Source organism: Falco rusticolus, chromosome 3 (genome assembly GCF_015220075.1).
Source record: "Falco rusticolus isolate bFalRus1 chromosome 3, bFalRus1.pri, whole genome shotgun sequence".
Taxonomy (NCBI): Eukaryota; Metazoa; Chordata; class Aves; order Falconiformes; family Falconidae; genus Falco; species Falco rusticolus.
Window position 1 is genome coordinate 44,940,247 of NC_051189.1, and position 20,564 is coordinate 44,960,810.

Sequence of the window (20,564 nt, forward strand, 5' to 3'; positions counted from 1 at the left end):
TACCCATGTTTAGAAAGGGCAATTTCTTAAAGATATTAGAAATTAGAGGCCATATCTAATTAAACATAGTTAAGATTGAATTAGGGCTGAAGTTATCATTTGGAAACCCAGTATTTGAACAGACGAGTTTATTATGGCATTTTGTAGGGCCGTCTGGGGTACAAAGGGAGAATTGATTATTAGGGGGCAACACATTATTTTCCTTCCACTGACGAAAGGGAAGCCCTGCCAGGAATCAAAGTCACAGTCATGGTGAGGGTTAGAGAGCCCCTGGCTGCTCCTGGCTGGTGTAGTGGGACAGGATGGGCTGCCAGGTCTGCCCTGCCTTCCCAGGAGTGCCCTGGGACTTTGTCATCCTGTATAAGTGCTGCAAGAACTGATATGAGACAGAAGACGTGACAGCAGTAGTAAAGATTTAGGTTTTCTTGTAGTATATGAACTTGCCTCCTGGGTACGATGAAGGCTTGCATTAGCATTGGGGAACATGAAGGCGTTCTCACACTGTCTGTCTCACTCATTCCTTGTTTCCATTTCTGAGCCTCATTTTCCTTGATGAGCCATCATGCCCGTGTCCCTTTGGAAGATGAAAATTATTTCACCCAAACGTAAATCCAGACCAGTTGATAATTCACTTCAGGTTATCTCCCAGACTATTTGGCAGAGGGCTGCAGTGAATCTGACTTTGTCTGCCAGGGAACCCATCCCTGGAAACATTCCAACTCAGGTGTGATGGGGCTCAGAGCAACCTGATCTAGTTGAGGATGCCCCAACACTGCAGGGGTGTTGGACTAGATGGCCTTTAAAGGTTCCTTTCAGCCCAAACTGTTCTGTAGTTCTGTGGTTCTGTGATTCTATGATTCTATGATTTCATGACATGTGTCCAACACCTGCTCATGCCCCAGAATCCCATTGCATTTTTCTGTAGATCACACTGCATAGCTCTGGTATTACACTGGTGGCTGGTGAGAAGTACACTTTAAACTGAAAAAACCTCCAAATACAGGAATTATGTTCATGGGTTGAGTGACAGCACATCTGGTTGGAAGGAGATGCAGGCCAAACAGCTAAAGGGTAATAGACATAAGGAAAGGTGGACAAAATATTGGTCTGCTCTGATTGTGATGGTGGTCAAAGTTCTCCCAGTGGTGGAACCACAATAGTGGTGCAGACACAGCAAAGGCTTCACTGTTGTTACAAGAAACCATCAAACCTGTGTAGATCAATGGGACTGGTGCAAAGATGGACCTTAATGCACATGCTGTACAATGGTGTGACAGCCTGTTCTTTACTTGACCTGCGATGCTCACGGTATAAAAGATACTGCAAAAAATGGAAAGGGTGGACATCTCTGTCCTTTGCCACATATATAAATGGGTATGTCCAGCCATTTAATACTCTTTTTAGCTTGTAACAACCTTTAGTGATTTGTCTTATTTCCAGTAATCCTTTCCTCTCTTTTATCTTGCACAAGTTGACTATTGACAGAGGGCAATGGACTGTTATGGACAGACTGTCTGTCTGGTTTGTTTGTTCTTAGACTGTACATTGGGAAAAAGGTAAAAAGGTGACTGAGTTAGAGAAACTACCTGAAGGAGGAAGAAGATGGCTTCTTCCCATGGGAACATCTAGGCATGTCTGGAGACAAAACTTCCATTGACTGGAGCCTGTAGGAGAAGAGCAGAGAGAGAGTCACAGCATGAGCTGGGTGCTGCTGCTCAGACCAGGAGGCTTCCAAGAGGTGCAGGGAGCATCCATAGCTAAGAAAAGAGAAAATATACCATTCCCATAGCATTCTCCTGGAGACACTGGCTGCTCATGGCTTGGATGGGTGTACTCTTCACTGGGTAAAAAAGTGGCTGGGTGTCTAAGCCCAAGGAGCGGTGGTGAATGGAGTTACATCCAGCTGGCAGCTGGTCATAAGTGGTGTTCCCCGAGGCTGTTGAAGCCAGTTCGGTTTAATGTCTTTATCAACAATCTGGACGAGGGGACTGAGTGCACCCTCAGTCAGTTTGCAGATGACGCCAAGCTGGGGGAGATTGTTGATCTGCTTGAGGGCAGGAGGCTCTGCAGAGGATCTGGACAGGCTGGACCGATGGGCCGAGGCCGAGTGTGTGAGGTTCAACAAGGCTCAGTGCCGGGTCCTGCACCTGGGTCACACCAACCCCACGCAGCGCTACAGGCTGGGGCAGAGCGGCTGGGAAGCTGCCCAGAGGAAAAGGACCTGGGGGTGCTGGTCGGCAGCCAGCTGAACGTGAGCCAGCAGTGTGCCCAGGTGGCCAGGAAGGCCAACAGCCCCCTGGCTTGTGTCAGAAACCGTGTGGCCAGCAGGACCGGGGCAGTGACCGTCCCCCTGCACTGGGCACTGGTGAGGCCGCCCCTCGAATGCCGTGTTCAGGTTTGGGCCCCTCACTGCAGGAGGGACATTGAGGGGCTGGAGCGTGTCCAGAGACGGGCAGCGAAGCTGGTGGAGGGGCTGGAGCACAAGGCGTATGAGGAGCGGCTGAGGGAACTGGGGTGGTTTAGCCTGGAGAAAAAGAGGCTCAGGGGGGACCTTACTGTTCTCTACAGCTACCTGGAAGGAGGTTGTAGCGAGGTGGGTGCCAGTGTCTTCTACCAAGTAATGAGTGACAGGACAAGGGGAAATGGCCTCAAGTTGCACCAGGGGAGGTTTAGACTGTATATTAGGAAAATTTTCTTCACTGAAAGGGTTATTAAGCATTGGAACAGGCTGCTCAGGGGCTTGGTGGAGTCACCATCCCTGGAGGTGTTTATAAGATGTGTAGATGTGGAGCTTAGGGACATGGTTTAGCGGTGGGCTTGGCAATGCTAGGTTAACAGTTATACTTGATGATCTTGGAGGTCTTTCCCAACCTAAATGATTTTATGATTTGCTGGGATCCACAGAAGACTTTGCAGTTTCCTTTGGTCCAGAAGGTCACTGAACTGGTACAAAGCCTGAACACTGAGCTGGCTCCTCTGCAAAGTATGGAAGGCAAATGGAGAGTTTTTTATAAACTTTTAACAATTTTTTTTTTTTTGCCTAGTTAATTCACTTTGAGCTTCCTGGGTATAAAACCAAAGGATTCAGTTTTCTGAGGAAAACTGACTTCTTTGAATTTAAAAGTGTTTTTGGTCTTTTTGGGTGGTGTTCATCTCTACAGGAAAAAGATCTGGCTCAACCCATCCCAAGATATGGTGAAGGCAGATTGCTTCTCAGAAACCTAGATCACAGCAACTCTTCTGACTTCTGCATTGTACCAGTTTTGCACCTTCTGGTTTGGTGTTAATGAGATACAGCCTTTCAGCCTTCCCTTTTTGTTTTCTGAGAAAACATATCCCGTTTGTTTCCATGCATGCTTAAAACTGTTCAGAAGCGTTTAAATGAGGCACATGTCAGTGTACCAAATTAAGATGGTAGGCATAAGGAGTGCTATATCTTATAAATCACCTCCATCTCCTTATCTGCTTTTTGAAAGAATAGGCTGTCAAGAGTTACCATTTGATGAAAAGGTGGCTAACAATTGCTTTTTTTTTTGATGGTACAGCCGTGAAAAGGATTAACTGATCAGGAAGGCAAACAATTCTCTAATTTCAACATGGGTAGGGAGGGTTTATTAGCGTCTTTGCTATCTTGAGACTTGTTTGGTGCATTTTTTAGCACGATGTTCCACGTGTAAGAGTGTTCCTGACTGTTCTCCATAAGTTTTGCTCTGCCAGCTCTTGTAACGTTTCTAATAGCCTGTTATGTGCCAGTACAGGTAATGCTACAGGAGGCTGACATGCTCTCAAATATTATGTGATGGACAGAGAACAGAAAATAATTTATCTCAGTTGTGCTTCAAAGGAGCAGAAGTGAGAGCCAGACTGAGAAAACACTCCTGTTTTCCTGTCTCTGTATGGAAGCATTCCAGATAGCTGGCTACTCTGAGCAATTGTTTTCCATATAATTAAGGCAGAAACAAGAGATCAAGAGCCAAGATGTCCATAGTCAGAGATAAAATCGTGGGACACAAAGTTCAGGTGTAATGATGGAGATCTTTGTTTTAAAGTGTGATATCTGTAGAACAAGTGAAAACCCACAAGGAGGAAGGTCGTAAACTCCTTCCCCTTGCCACAAAACAGTTGTGTAAAAGTGACCTCAGCAACACTGATGCACAACACAATGAAATACATAAGAAAAACCAGTGTCTTTTGGACAGTGAAAGCCTTATTTTCTGTTCAGAAGACAGCAGATGCAAGCATCTTTTTCTTAACCTATCAATTCAAACATGTTTACAAGCTGATGGTTTTTGCTTATTTTGCAGTTGGTTAAGAGAGCCTGCGTGACTTATTCTTTGTAATGGAAATATTGATCTTCAGTCCAGAAGTGCTTCATCAACTCCATGTTTTCACGAATACAAAAACATTTATATAAGTCCCAGAAGCATTACTTCCCCAGGAAAGTATTTTAACAGTCCAGCTTCACACTGGTGTTGTTATATCCCATATGATCAGTAATATTAGTAATTTAGACCTAAAAAGTGACAAGAATAAATTCTATTTTCTCTTATTCTCTGTGCCTGTACACTCCATCAGCTAAAGAATTTTCAGGGATCGGCTTTTCAATGTGGAGAAATCAACAGTTAAGCAGTCAGACTATACGTACGGAGAGTTAGGTGTGCAGGAGTGGGGTATATGGAGCCACTTGTCGGCATGCAATGGTAACAGGAAATCCCAAGTGAGCAGAAGCCTTATTCCTTAGAAAGCTAAGGCTCTCCTTCTCTCTCCTGAAATTACATGCCCTTTCTCAGAAATCCCTAAAGCAGAAGAGAGACAGATCCAATACAATTTATTTAGTGTGGTGAAACACTCACTGCCATACTTAGATTTGTTCTTCCATCCGTGGAGGCGGCAGTGCAGGGAGAGCTGGGTGTGGGTTCCATAATTTCTTCTGATGAAACTTTTGCTTTAAGAGGACTAATTGAGAGAATTTCACTCTAGCTTACTTGGGACATGGTGAAAATATAGTCCCTTGGGAAGTGGGTGGTATAGTTCAAGTCATCCTGAGATTTAACCTTGAGTGTCATATATCCTGGATAAGTGGTTTAACCTCTGAATATTTAATTACTGATAAGGACATTAAAACATCAGGATAAAAGACACAGTTCTTTTTTCTTAATTCTGTAGAAGAAACAGCTTTTTTTTTTTGTGTCTAAGAACACCAGTTGCATATGGCCTTACCAGGGAGAAAGGCAATGGTATTCCTGTCATTTGGGAATTCCCTCTGAGGACAGAAGCAATTCTGGGTGTGCCCTAGTAATGTTATTGGCAAAATTTAGATACCTGGAAATTTTAGGCCTTTCTGGAGCAAGGGGCTGCTGAGTGAAGACTTCAGGTAGGTGACTTTTAGATTCAGTGTGTAAATCCTGGACCCTAACCTTTTTATGAATCTAGGTTTATATTCCCGTTCTTGCTCTTGTGCTTCTGACTGCTAAATGAGAAAAGCCTGCAGAGTGAGAACACGCACTTTCTGTAATTGCAGGGTGAAATCCCCAACAAATGGCAAAACACCCACTGACTTCAGTCATGCCAGGAATTCACATGTGGTTAAAAGATAACTGGTTTTGTTTTTATTGTATGTCTTTCCCCTTTGTTCATGAGCATTGGCAGTGAACCTAACATAATGAGACTTACAGAGCTTCCGTGGACAATATTATTAAAAAAAGAAAAAGGAAGCTGTCTAATGTATCTAATAATAACTGAATGATAGCAAACTATTCACATGGCTGTCTTTGTCAGCAGGGAATGTATTTAGTGACTGAAGGAGGGGGGGCTTCCAATCTTATATTTCTGTGAAACATGCAAAGCAGTGAGCAATGAAGGATGGCAGAAAATATGCATGCCCATGTCAAACAGTATAAGTAACCTTTCATTATAATAATTCTGAAATGGTTAACTACAATTCCAAGTTAATACTTAATAAGCAATTAATGAGTAAGCATACAGACTTCTTTTCCAGCCATTACCAATCAGCCTATATTTACACATAAAAAACTTCTTACGACAAAACCCATAAATCAGATGTTATTATAACCTAAGAATATTGTATTTAATCCAACTCAGTCGAAACATTTTTCCATCCTTTTATCTGCAAAAAGTTTTGTGTTGTTTGATCAGAAATTTTTTTGTGCCAATACTGCTTTGTTCTCACTCCTTCAAATATTTTGAAATTAAATATTGTGACTACTATGACTAATACTTCATTTCTTCTACTTGTACTTCTTCATACTATAGTGCCGGTATCTGTTGTTCTTACTTGTCATTATGTCTTTTACATTACCTTTTTTTTTGTTACTAATTAAAATGTAATTGTTGTGACCAAATAGTTCCTGCCAATTAGAACACAGAACACATAGCAAAAATTCTAGCACCTACATGTCTCATGGGGTATTTTAAACTATAGTTTTACTTCAGATTAACTGATTATAAATTAACTCCATTTAGTTATTAGTTTTGTGAAATTGTTCTACATATGGCCTGCACGTTTGTTTGGCTACAGGCACTTCTGTGCTATTAAACCCAAATTTGTTGTTTTGGGCAAATGTTTATGTAATGTCCAAAGTGTTCTTCATAACAGTGTTAACAAGTAAGTAATTGATTTATAAATTACCCTAAAGTCTGTCTACTTTGGATAGTTCTCTGAGTTTATATTGCAGAATAGCACAAATGTGAACCTTTATCAGAGAATGCCTCGGCTATTGAGTTGACTCTGTTGTATTCTTTTTCTCCTGCTTCCTTATTCCCATATTTAGTAATAAACTTTACAGGAGATACTTATGAAGAAGGTATTTGAGTCTGTGGTGTCACAATGACCAAGATTTTGATGCTGGATTTGATTTCATGCACTGGTTTAGTCCAATTCCCACCCTTATGAAAAAGCTACTTGCTTAGAAAATTTGATTAGAAAAATTTTTCTCTGTGTTTCTTGGTTTTTTTTTTTTATATTTTCAGTGAACACAGCATCTGCTTACATCTTCCACAACACTAATAAATATCCTTCTGGTTGCATTCCTCCACTGTTTTTAGTTGAATGTTCATCCCTCTGGTTTTGCTGTGTAATACCTTTTCCATCACTGAATTGCACTTACTCACATGCTACTTACATATGGCGTTTTCTTTCTCTCTGTATTTTCATACAGTTTGGTTAGATGTGTTAAAAACCCCATTGCCAAGCACTCCATTTTATCTATGTGCTGGTATCTCTTCCAGATGCTACTTTTGGGATCCCATGCCTGGTCCTTCACCAATGTAATTTCTCTCCCTTCAGCAATGAGCAGGGCTTTCCTGAGGTCAGGAGAGGAAAAAGGTGTGCCTTTAAAGACCATTTCTGCCTTCCTGTGAAGGTCACCTCCTGTAAGGTGGTAAGAGCTCCTGGCTGTTGCTATTGTTATACAGGACAGCTTTGATTCTAAGCAGAAAAGTGTCTATGCAACATATAGGATTGCAATGCCCTTTGGGCTGCTTCCCCCCCTCCGAGGCGCTGCACACCAGAGTCTGTTCTCAGCACAGACTGGAATCTTTTGCATGGATCCAATTATATGCAGATGGGTGGGACTCGGTTCATAAATGGGATTCCAAACTGCTGCTAAACCCTTGCATGATGAAATGTTAATATTTCATAATTAAGAATATTACACAGAAATTATGTCATTATGTTATGTGTAATTTTTCCCATTCATCAAATTTTAGATTGTATTTTGCATTATTTTTTGGATACATGTAAGCATTTTTCATCCAATTTTGTTGAATAATTACTTATCTGTCATCTGTTAACGTCTGTTTGATAGCTAAACAGCCAAGTCCTGGCATCATAGCTAGGGATATTTGCTAGTTTACTGCTGTTGCTTTCATATTCATTGTTTGTTCTGTAATGGCCCTTAAACATTTCCCATGCATATTTGGGCTAGAATGATTCTTTACATAATGCCTTAGAGGAAAACTAGGTTCTTCTAATAGCAATTAAAATTAGCAATGATATTAGGCTAAGAATTTTAAATCACATTTTGTTCCTGTGCAAATTCCCTTTTATAATTAAAAAAACCCCAATTTTCAATGATGTTGTCTACCTCATGCATAATACACAGCTTCAATGATTTACTTCTTGTTTTGGCACAGGCACAGTTGAATGATATAAGAGCAAATTTTGTTTTTCTGCATTAATAGCTTGTATTGTCTGTATAATGAACCCTATCTGAGCTTCAGCAGGAGAGTTACGCAGTTCATGCACTTCTGTTAGTGAAAAATTTCTTGCTTGTTTTCCAGGAAATTTGTCATATCTGCAGTCTGGAAGACAGTCATTCACACAAGTATTGGGAAGAGACAAATCTAGAGCTGGGTTATCTTGTTGAGGTGGTTGTTACCAAGTGGATACAGAAAATAGAAGTGTGGAACAAAATTGTGGGATCACTAATGGTATTGAAAGGTGTTCCCAGTCATGCTACACAGTTTGATAAAAGGCACTGCGATGTTTCCATGGGATCAGATAAGGAATGATGCCATGCTTGAAGATACTCAAAGAAGAGGCTTTTTGTAGCCAGAAGTAGATTTTTCTTTTTCTTTTTTTTTTCTTTCTTTCTTCTTTTTAAGAGAAGAATGGCAAAGAAGTAGCAGTGAGGTTTACAAGATAGATCAGGAATTTGAGATATCTGGATTTTTGGGATATTTGACCATTTGGAATTATTCCAGAAACTGAGCACCTTTTAAGTTTCTTTATAAAGAAACAGTTCAAGTCAAAAAGGGAAGCTGGAAGAAGCTTGTGTAACCTCCAAACTCAATGTTCATTATACAGCAAATAAGGCAAAAGAGGGTAAAGCAAGACTTACAGGTAAAGGGATACCAAAGATCCTTGAAGAAAGAACGGATGCAGTTAAGAGTAGGTCACAGTTGAAAGGCAACAGAGCCACTGGAAGGCAGCAGAGGTAGGGAAAAGACACTGTTGAGGAAAAGGCACTAGGCAGTGAGGAATTATTGAAGTGCTTGTATGTTAATGCAGGCCAACATACACTGCTGATTTATTTTTATGTTTCTGAGGGGGAGGCTAGTATAATTTTGTTTGCCAGTTCTTTTAAGCTATGTAAGATTGATCATAAATATTTGTGATAAGTCATTATATGTTAAGCAGATTGCTTAAAAATAAATATCTTTTACATAGAAAGTGTTTGTAAGATCAGTAAGTGGATCAAGGTGTAGGAAATTTATTTTTGTAGTAATAAAAAATGTATAAGTGCATGCCTCTATGCCTAGATTCAAACTGAGTGTTTAGATCCTAAGTTTACAGTGAAACATAGTCACAGAAAATAAACAAAGTCAATGTTGAATACACATGCTTTGCTTCACACATTTGTGTTCTCATAAAACACAGAGGTTTGTCAGCCGTTCTGTGGGTTATGTAGGTAGAAAAACAAGTTAAAACTCTCAGTGTAGTCATTTCACTTTTACATATGGGAGTCCTAGAAGCTAAACTGCAGTGAATACCAGCTGGAAATCAGAGGATGGAAGAAGAGAAAGTGCTCTCTGGGGACTCACATGTGACACAGATGCTCAAATAGGGCTTGCAAATAGGGCTTGCAAAAGCTGAAGACCATCTTTAGTACTGAGGTACAGCTAAGCTTCTACCCTTTCTGAAAAATGTCAAGAGAATTTATATAGATTAAGTGATGCCATACAGTGTTTAGGGATTTTCTGTAAGTCCCTAGCAACTGTATCTGTCTAACTAGGCAGATTCCATCCATGAGATTTGGGAAAACAAAACAACATAAAGAGAAAGGAGAATGGGCTGATGATGTTCTTGTTCATGCGCTTCTGCTTAGTCATTCATGGGTCTCCATCACAAGCACTGTGTGAGAGTAAAGACAGATCAGATGTGCTTTGGAGAAGTTTTGTAGGCACTGAGATGCTGCTGCTTTCTGCAGAGGCACATTTGATGGGGCTTGGGTCAGATTGGGTAGATGAAATACACTGGGGCTAAGTCCCAGCATGACAAATCCAATACTCTAAGCTTGCATCCTTTTACTATCAGTAGGTAGTTTTTCTGTTTATATAGCACGTCTGTCATACAGATTCTGAGGGTATGTAGTAAAGATGGAGCAGTTCAAGTTAAGAAGACAAAGACTTGTTCCTTTACTTTTATTCAAGCAAAATCTGGATGAGCCAGAGGGATTTTCCTTGAATGGATACTATCTGAAAAGTACTTTTTGCATTAAGCTGAAGCTATAAAAACAACAAAGAGCAAAAGGGTACAAATAAATAGCACAAATAAGTAATATTGAGGTTATAATCTCTCTTTCTTTACAGTTTGCATATATCTTGGTCTGGTGAGGAATAGAAATATCACAGAACCCCAATTATTCAGATAACCTGGACAACCTAAACAAACACCATTCCTAAAGAAACATTTGGCCTGGAGAAAGCAGTATTTTTGCTTACTCAGCCCCAGAGCACTGTACTCAGTGTCCATAGGAAGAACTGAAGCTGCAGCTACCTATGAGAATTCTGGGACTGGAGGAAAATGTTTTCATGTGCCCTCAACTTTAGAAATTGCTCCTGCATTAATCCTGATTATTTTCTCCCTCAGGGCATGCTGTAAGGCCCCTTTTCCTACTTCACTCCTTTTCAGGAGTTGAGGAAGGGATGGAAAGCAGGAATGAAGTATGGCTTGCTCGTTGTGTGATACTGGGCATGGGGTGAAGGGAACGTTAAGGAATACATCGATTCTGGGTACCTAAAGTCGTAGACTGGGTTCATATTAATGTTCATATTAATTTTATAAATAAACCAGAAAGATAACACTGAAAAAAATATTTGAAAGGAAATCACACTTTTTTGAGGGCATTTCCTTGACTAGAGTTTCAGTGGAGTTATGGCAAATGCTACTGCCTCACCCTGAATTGCCGTGTGGAAATATTTCAGTATAGAAAACTCAACAGCCAAAAGAATCTCTTTTCCAAGATCTTTTCAACATTACACAGAAACTATACACCTTTTCAAGATCTTTTCAACATTACACAGAAACTATACACCTTTCTCTGCTTTAGCAAAATAGAACTTCTTCATTATATTGTGTGAACCTTTTAAACACATTACCTAAAGAATTTACAGCAACTAAAACATGAGTCGTGGCAGCCTGTGGCAATGAGAGTCATGTATCTCTGGTGGTGTGAAGAGAGTGGTGCAACTGGCACTCAAGGGCTTCAGTTTACTATTTACTGTGTCTTATGCCAAGGTGGTACGACATAAAGCAAGCTGCCATTCTTTGATAGAAAGAGAATTAAGTTTTAATATTATAGAGTTGTCTGTTGAGGCTTGCGAAAAAACATATTTTGGATATGTTCTGTTCCTCTCATAACAGCATCACTGTCATGCCTCTCGCTATGGTTTAGGAAGTAAGGTGCTCACTGTGCAGTTCCCCAGTATGGGTTTAATAGTCAGAAACATTCCTGTAAATATTCCTATTCATTAGTAGACATAAAGTGACCATATAAATGGCCAAGAAAAACATACTCAAGTATTGTATTAGATATTATAGATATACTTTTGAAAGTTCAATGTAGGAATTGCAATAAACCTAATACCACTCTCAGACAGCTTAAACTCCAGTTAAATTTTGTGGCAGTGGGCTTTCTATTAACAAGTCATCTCTGAAGGTCTAAGGTTGGACGGTAGGAGACGATCGGCCCAGGGATTTAGGTAAAATTTAGGTCAAATGAATGCATCTATAAAGCAGGTTTCAGAAACGGTCTAAAAAGTAAAATCAGTTTGTAGTGCAATCTACAGCTCAGGCAGATTATACACCCTATGTTTCACTAGGAGAAAGTAATCTGAAGAACATTTTATTCAAAGGAGAAACTAAACAAACAGGAAAAAAAATTATATTCTAATGATTTGGAAAGCCCATTTTGGATCTTTTTTTTTTTTTTTAAGATCAAAATGCTGGTTTAAGATTTAGGGCTAAGACTTTTGATTACTTATTAAAATAAGAAATTAGTAATAAAGTGGTGTTTAAAAATATGACGTCAATGTTTAAAAGCCTTCATAACAAAGTATTCAGTGCTTTCAAATAAGGAATTCATTAAAAAGGAAATATGAAACAAATATTGTGACTTTTTATTCTCCCCAGTCAGTCCTGTTTCTGGCTGAATTTATTAGCTGATTTTATCCAAAGTTCCCTGGTTCCAGTACCCCCCATAGTTCCTTTACTTTACACAAAAACTTATGTTGCCCAGCTCTAAAGCCGCCTTAAATCTCACCTCCTTTGTAACTACTCCTTGAACAGAACAAAATTTCTTTTGGTCATTGCAAGATTCAGAAAAGGTAGTTTGGTAGGTGACTGGTATTCTCAAGCCTGTATTTTTCTTTTTTTTTTCAAAGAAAAAATGTTAATGCTGTGATGGTCTAGTCAGTGGTGTACAGATGGTGATAGTCACTGGGTACCGTTAATAGGTTGCAATAATGTAATATTTGCATATCCTGACCTTTGAAAATTGATGTCATATATATCTGCACATAGCAAATGTAACTGTTCCATAAAGGTTGGAGGGAGTTCCTGAAACATTTCATGACATTATCAGTGTGGTTCTGCACACCGCAAAATGAAGAGAGAGACTTTATGGAAAAGGATGATGCTTTCCAGAGACACTAATTATTTTTTGGTTTTGGTAGTCAAAATATAATGTATGAAATGGGCCTACTTTTTTTTTTTTCTTCTATTTCAGAAAGTAAGAAGCATGTTTTTTTCAAAGTGTTCAACTTGAGACTCACAAAACAGAGCCAGATTTTACAAGATTTAAAGAACAGAATAATCCTAGGTGCTTTTTTCCTACAATGTTACAAATTTTTGGTTTGATTTAATCATGTGCACAACATTATAATGATCATCCCTTTACATGTATGGCATCAAGCATGCACATGGTGCTTTACATATACACCAAGGGCACTGCCTATTACCTATATATAACCCAATTTGGAGTGGTTCAGTATAGAAAGCAGAATCTGCTCCCATGTTGGGGAGGTCTTGGCTCAGTTTCCCTGGACATACCTGGGCATTTCCACGTGGCTGATACATGTAAGCGAAAGCAGGTATTCTTACTGCTGTTCTTTCATCAGGATTCCTGAAAACAGAAAGGAGCCCCCCCCTCCCCCCCCAGTGCTATAGAAATAAGTTTTCAGGGACATGTTCAATCAATGCATCCCTAAGCTGACTTTGAGTCTCCCCCTCCCCTCTGCTTTCAACCCATGTAGCTGTTCTGGCTCTGTGTGCAGAACTACAGGATGTATTAAATTTGATTGTTAAAAAAAAGTCTTCTAACATCTTTTTCAGACTGATAAAAATAACATTTGATTCTAAACTAACTGAAGGTGAGTTAGTGGCAGAGGTACTGCAGCAATCCTCATAGAAAAGAAGTAATAATTAAATGCCTTTCAAACACTCGGATTCAAGCCCCAGAGCTACATCATTTAAAAGCTGTACTTCCTGAAGCCCATTATGAAGTACTTATAGAGACTGAATAGTAGTCAAACTAAGCACTGGCAGTCTAAAGTAAATGAAAATAATCAAAGGAAACAGCATAGCGTACAGTACAATTTATAGAAAGTCAGGATGAAAATAGGTGAGGAGTCAATGTATACACTAAATTATATACATTGGTGACTATTTAACATCTAGTGTCTGTCAAGTATTTGCTTTATTTACTGTGCAAAGCTAAAAAGGAAAATGAATAATAAATATTAAGAGTCAGTGTAAATGGAAAAATGTTTTCCCAAGACAATGGACTCCTCCAGCTATGTGGCAATGAAGCAGAGCAGAAACATTTATTTTCAGGCAGAAGGCATCTCTTCTGAGATAATTTCTGTGACAATGTCATAAAGTAGGCATACAATATAATTAATCTGAAGGTAACCTGCTTTATACCTAGCGCGCTGAAGGAGCAGCGGTGGCTGTTCCCTGTGGCCTGGCTCCCCACAGCCCGGCTGTCCTGCCCGAGCCCTGCTTCTGGCACTGGGCTCACTGCGCTTTGCAGTCTCCCTGAGAGCGGTGCTGGCTGAAAACGCCGCCTTCCTAACAGCAGTGATGTTTGCTGCGTGCGGGGTAGGGGGCACGCTTTGGCAGACTGCTTTTTCCTGTAGAAATCTCCTTTATTTGCTTCCTATGAATGAAAACCTTTGCTATGGAAGAAAAGAACCCTCTTTTCCAATGATTTTTGTAGGTGACTTTGCTTTTCCCACAGTTATTTTTATGTATGTATGTATTTTTATTTTTTATGTAACAGCTTCCCACCTGCCTGTTTGCCTCAGAATGATGCTCCCCCCAAACCTTCCAAACGCAACTGCAGCCAGGTTTTTAAACTCCCTCCCCATGCACCCCTTATGCTTACTCTGGGCACAATCAGCACTTTGTTTTCCCTCGTGACTTCTCACAGCTTAGGTCTCAACATCTTGTAGTCTCAGATTTAATGCCTTTTGATGGTGCAGGCTGTTTGAAATCTCCCTGGCGTCCCCACCTTTCTCAGTGCTTCCTCTTTCTTAGTATTTCTCAACATTTTAACAATCCTTTTACATTTATCATATTTAAATGTCAGCTCTGCCTCAGGTTGTTTTGTTTTTTTAAAGGGTCTACCATGTATTTCTTTACCAATTTCGAAATATTTAGTTTTGCCTTGGTAGTAATTCCCTTCCATTCTTCCAGGAAAACAGTCACTAACCTAAAAAGGTAACTCGGTAAATGCAATTTTAATTACTGGTATAAAACACTTAATTGGGATATTGTTACTAGGGAGATATTCAGAGTCAAATAAATAAGTAAATACAACCTGGTGACACTTGCAAAATATGCAGGATAAACTCCAGGAACTCAGAATTAAAGTCTGATTATTAATAAATAACATAATGTACATAACATATAATGTATACATAATATACATATATATAACACATATATTAATAACATAAATTAAATGTCACCCCAGGCACTAGCTCCCTTGCTTGGGCAGGTCAGGCACAACTTGTCACAACTTCCCCTTATGATCTGAAGTACATGAGTACAGGTACTTGATGCTGGGACTATTTGATCTTAAAATGTCACTGAGGCTATTTGTGCCGGGTCATATAACTTCAAACAAAGTATTTTAAACTTTTCTCCCTCCATTCTTCTTATCAGATAAGTGGATAACTCTGTTATTGCTTACTGTAAAACCAGCAAACACTACTTTTCCTTTTATCTTAAATCACAGCTTTCCTAAAGTGACACTATTGTTTACTTTAAAAAAAGGATATTATGGATATGTGTACAATAATAGTAGTAATAAAACCTGCTAGACTGCCCGGAAGTGTCTTTAACACTGAATATTTTCATTACTATTGCTCTGCCTTATGGCCACAGTCAGTAAATGCAGAAATAGCTGGGGACTCTCACTACATCTCTGCTCCACTTCTACGTTTCATAGCTATCATTCAAGTTATGTTAAAACATTTCACGACAATAAGAGGACTCTGGCATTAGCTTATGCAACTTTAGGAGTCAATTTTTCAGTATTTGTAGCCAGATTTGTTTACCTGATTCAATCTATCGGCAACGTGCAGGTTTGTAAGAGCACTGGGTATGCAGAGGCAAGTACCAGCCTGGCTCGGTTGGCCCTAGGGCCAGAGCAGAGGTGGTGGATAGCAGTGCTGTAGAGAGAACTGGGGTAGCTCCTGCAAGCCAGCTCAGGGCTTGAAGGCTGAGGTAATTCTCTGTACCAGTTACAGGTACTGGATGACCAAGCTGGACAACACTGCTATTCATAGCGTGGGTTTACCACCTTAGGTCTCAGTGACATCGGGGAGACAGTGCTGTTGGGTGAATTGCATTTGACACAGGCATTAAAACATTCAGAGGCATAAAACCAGGATAAAAATATCCCCATCTAGCCCAAAGGAATAAAAACAACTTGGGAAAAGACAAACATTCTGGTAAACTAATGGAGTCTGATATAAGGTGTGTTGCAATGGTACAGTGCATGCTATGCTTTCCTTAAAAATCAGGTATTTACATGTGATCGTCCAATTCGGACTCTTTATTTAAATTTGAACCTGTGTCTTGACTACATTCCTCTCCCATCATGTAAGACTCAACCCTTTTAAACACAGTAATATATCTCAGCCCTAGGTGAAACCAATCTCTCAACTTTGGCTGAAAATCAGAGGTGTAAGAAGACAAATGTTTGGTTAGATTATGATTACTGCCTGTACACTGAGAACACAGTGAATTGAAGATTGTTACATAAGTAAGGGTAAAGAAAAGGTCCCATATGCATTTTTATCTTCATTTAAGAAAACAAAACCTAAACTACACTTGAGGCCACTGGAGGTGAGCCTTGCAAATCTGAATTAATTTACAGGAAGCTCAGGAAAGCAATGTGGGTGTTGTAGTCACCCTACTTGTTGTTTGAAATTTTCCACTATTTAGATAGGAAGAAAAGGAAAAACAATCACACCAGTTCAGCTCTTGCCGACTTATTATTTTCATGGCACTCACTGACTATATTTCAAAAGCTGCACAGACTGGTTGTATCTACACAAGGGAGAACAGAAGTTTAAAACAGTCATTATAGTGCCAGGCTAGATCTTCCTTTCCTGAGTGGCACAGAGGATGGCCAGAAAAGCCCTCCCTCCCCCCCGAGATATCTGAAGAAACAGTACTCTGCAGTTCCTCATAATCACATCTTTTGTTTTGTATTACTGTGGTTATAATTATTATTTCCACGGAGCCCAGGAGGCCTAAGCAAGGATGAAAATCCTATTCTGTACCTCCAAACAGATATTTGGAAAGACAAATCTATTTCCAGAGAAAATTGTATTTGAAAGATGAGAAAGGTTGTTTTCAATCCTGGTGAGTGAGCAGGTGAGCATACCCAAATAAGCCCTCACAATTAAACGATTATTCAACTCAAACAGGTGTTTTCCAGGCAAATAAAGAAACACGTATATTCACATCAACATAGGGAGCCTTGGTCTACCTCCTGCTTCTGAAAATTTGGCTCTATGTACATGGAAGTGGAAAACAACAGCTGTGAAGGAGGGAATTTGGAGTACACATGAACACCAGACCCAGCTGTAGATTTGCATTCTTTAACATCTGGTGCTGAGTAGAGACTGGGGAATTCTGTGACAACATGAGATTTTATGCATTTGTCAGCTAAATCTAGCATTTCTCTTTGGGACATTTGCATGGATGAGGTTGATCTCAGAGAGCTGTTTTAAGCCAGAACAAAATAAAGGAAGAGGATTGTTTCTGATTCGGGCTCTCAATTTGTATGCAGAGCTGGGAGGTTGCATGGAGCTTGCCTTGAATCTGTTCTGCCAAAAATTTGCAAGATAGCTTCCACAAAACACCAACATGTTTGATTTCAGAAGTACTGTGGCTTGAGGCTCCATTAAAGCCTTTCGGTGCATAATTAAAAAGGTTAAGAGTGTGTGCCTGTGTACGTGTGTAGGTGGGGAATTCAACTAAAGGAGAGAAACCAATACAATTTAAAAAAGGGATTTTCAACACTTCTCTGAAGATTATTGAAATATCACAATAAACCCAGATACTCAAGGAAAAGAAGGTTTGTGACCATATGACACAGTCCCTTGAACAGAAGTAATTCTGCCCTTATGTTTGTAATTTTACCTCATTCCATTACAGCTGATTTTTGTTTGAGATGATAAAAAGTCTTGTGCCTTATGCGAAGCCAGTTTGTATCACCATGGTTTACATGCAAACAAAGGAACAAGAGTTTGAGTACCAAAGACATTACACATCATTATACATTGTAAATCCTCAGGTGCTCTTTTTAGGATTATTGCTATGTATTGTTGGACACTACACATTGTAAAACAGCATTGCAAAATTAAATCAGATCACTAATTAATGGAATTTTATTTTAATCTGTACTGCTTGGTAACAATGGCATTCTTAAGACAGGAGCTAGTTAATTTGATTTTAACTGGATTCTTCTTTATATGCCACCAGGATAAACACAAGACTTCACATGAAAACATTTAACTTTTCTTCCTCATAACTGTGGGTACTCAAGAGTGGGTGTAGGCTGAGGCTGGATAAAGATGCTGTGAAGTCTGTGGCTGCGACCTTTCCACCTTAGACATCTGAGAGCACACATTGTGCAGCAGATAGTGCTAATGAACACTGCCTTTTCCTGAGGAACTCATGCTTCACAGTCCCTGCTCTGGCATATTGCATAATCTGGAGTGGTGTAAAAATGATTGACAGTGCAGAAGATGAAATAAGCCTTCCTCCTTCCTTCCTCATCTTCCTCTCAGATAGGCTGCTTGAACTGATTTTGTTTTGGGGTGACCTTTGTTCCAAGTGATTCTTGCACCAAAAGGAATGCAAAGAGCTTTTTACAGCTGCTGGTCACAGATCATGTATGTGGACTCAGATATCCACCAACAGGACCATTTTTATGACGTTGCCTAGTCTCCATTACCTGCACACACTAATGAAGTTTGACCCATTTTCAGGTACAGTGATTTAACAAGGTCTTGTGTTAGAGTTTGGGTGTCGATTTTTTTTTTTTTTTTTTTAGTGGAAAGTGCTATCATGCTTTTGCCATGAATATATGAAGAAATACCCTGAACTGCTTCAGCTGCCAGTTGTCTCTCTGCAAAGTAATCCTTGTGCTACACATGTGGTGGGAAATGTTTCTGTAATACAGCCCCTCATTCCTTTAATTATGGCTTATTACCCCATGAAGGATAAAAAAGAACTAAAGCTCTTAAATATACCTTGTTAATGACAGCTGTAAATGTACATATTACTTTAACAGTGCTGTGATTGAGTCTGGTATGCTGACTAAAGGTCCACAGTTTTCTAAAAATACACTCCTGTAACTTTGAAACAGACACAGGTGGAAGTTTACCTGAAGAAAACAGGCTTTGCTGACAAGTTGTGGCTGACAAATGGTAACCCCCAATTTCTGAGAAATTCTTGGTTATAAATCAGGTGTGAGAGAAACCTTACTCCCTTGAGATGACCGCCAAGATTTTGCTCTGGATACAGATGCAGCTTCTTAAAGACAGAATGTTATTTACAGCCTATAATATACCTGCTATTTTTTATAATGCCTCTCAACAACCAAATAATAGAAATATTTGTTTATATTAGAAAGTGTTGTGTTGTGTGTGTCTGTCCATGCATGTGAATGTAGCCCTTGCATGTAATCCTCAACATGTGTGTGGCCATGATAGGTGCTACTCTGGTCATGTAATCAATTAAGTCAAGGCTCACCCTAACACTCAAGCCCCAGGGTGTGCACCCATCAACCTTTCTAAAACTGGAGCACTAGATTACACCTAGATGACACACCTAAGCAAGGGACTGGCATTAATCTCGTGCTAGAGTGAAATCATTCCAGGCAGTCTGTTTTGGATTTCCAAATGGGCTGTATTTCCAATTGTTCTAATGCGTTAATTCACTTGGTATCCATTTCCTTCTGTCAGCTGCTTTTGGGAAATAAATCATGCATTGTTATTTTAGCTTTGTTCATCCTATTAAAGGTTTAGGAAATGCAGCTGAAGATTATCTGGAGTTTTGTATGGCAGGGGTTGACCTGCAGCAATGGGACAATCATCAATCACATCTTTAAAGAGTCGCAAACTGCAAAATGCTTATTCATTTTATTTTCATTCTGCAGCATAGTATTTAAAAATGTTTTCCACCATTCATGCAGAGAGGTAAAACCAAACGTGTAACCTGAAGAATTTTATTTAAAAAGTCCATTTCAGTGTATAAATGTCATCTACCCAGTGAAGGTGGATATACCAATAAACTACAAATTCCACATTTACCAGCTGCACATTAGAAGCCTTCTCCATTCCCTTCTTGCTTGGTTGTAGAGATTAAATTGACAATGCCATGATGATTTGCGTGTGCTTTCATAGTGCTGATGTTAGGCTAGGTGCGGAGTGGGGATGGATGTAATGCTTCCATCCCACAGCATCTGCCAATACTGGACTCACAGAAGAGCATTGTCCAGAAGGAGCCTAGATTACCCCAAATGCTGCTCTCACTCAGCTCCACAGTGCAGCCTTCACCTGTGATTTGTCAAGACCTGTCCCCTGCTTCCCAATATGATATTAAAGACGGCAGTACCTGTATCCTCTAATTCACCTGGGTGAGAGGCACTACTGTTAACTGGTTCTGACTGAGTTTAGAAAGCAAAGCTCACTGGGTTGCCTCTGATTCCTGCTTAAGAGCTGGAAAAACTCCCATGAGAGACAGCTCCTGTCTAGTAACCTATTAATTGGCAGCAGTAGCCTTCCCTGCTTTTCCCAATCCCTCCACCCCTTCCAGAAATTTGCATTTTTTCTTTACATATCTTGCTCAGTTTCCTAGCAAGCATTTCAAATCTAGTATCTTGTGATTATTCCAGCAACTAATTTTTAGAAATGCCTAGGCATCTTTGATCCCTGGTGTTCTGGCTGTGTTGGTCGTGTCAACTTTTTGCACTGTGCTGTGGGCTAACCCCATTGCAGCACACAGTATAGTGTTA

At 39.8% G+C, this 20,564-nt stretch overlaps 1 long non-coding RNA gene across 1 annotated transcript in view; it reads right to left on the reverse strand.

The window, feature by feature from the left end:
* Window positions 1–445: 445 nt before the first annotated feature.
* Window positions 446–20,564, reverse strand: part of LOC119144980 — a 29,902-nt gene continuing 9,783 nt past the window's right edge. Inside the window, exons 2-3 of the long non-coding RNA XR_005103266.1 lie at window positions 1,587–1,664; window positions 446–574 (exon numbers count right to left, since the gene is read on the reverse strand). This is a non-coding gene — a long non-coding RNA (uncharacterized LOC119144980). The remainder of the gene's footprint in view (window positions 575–1,586; window positions 1,665–20,564) is intronic.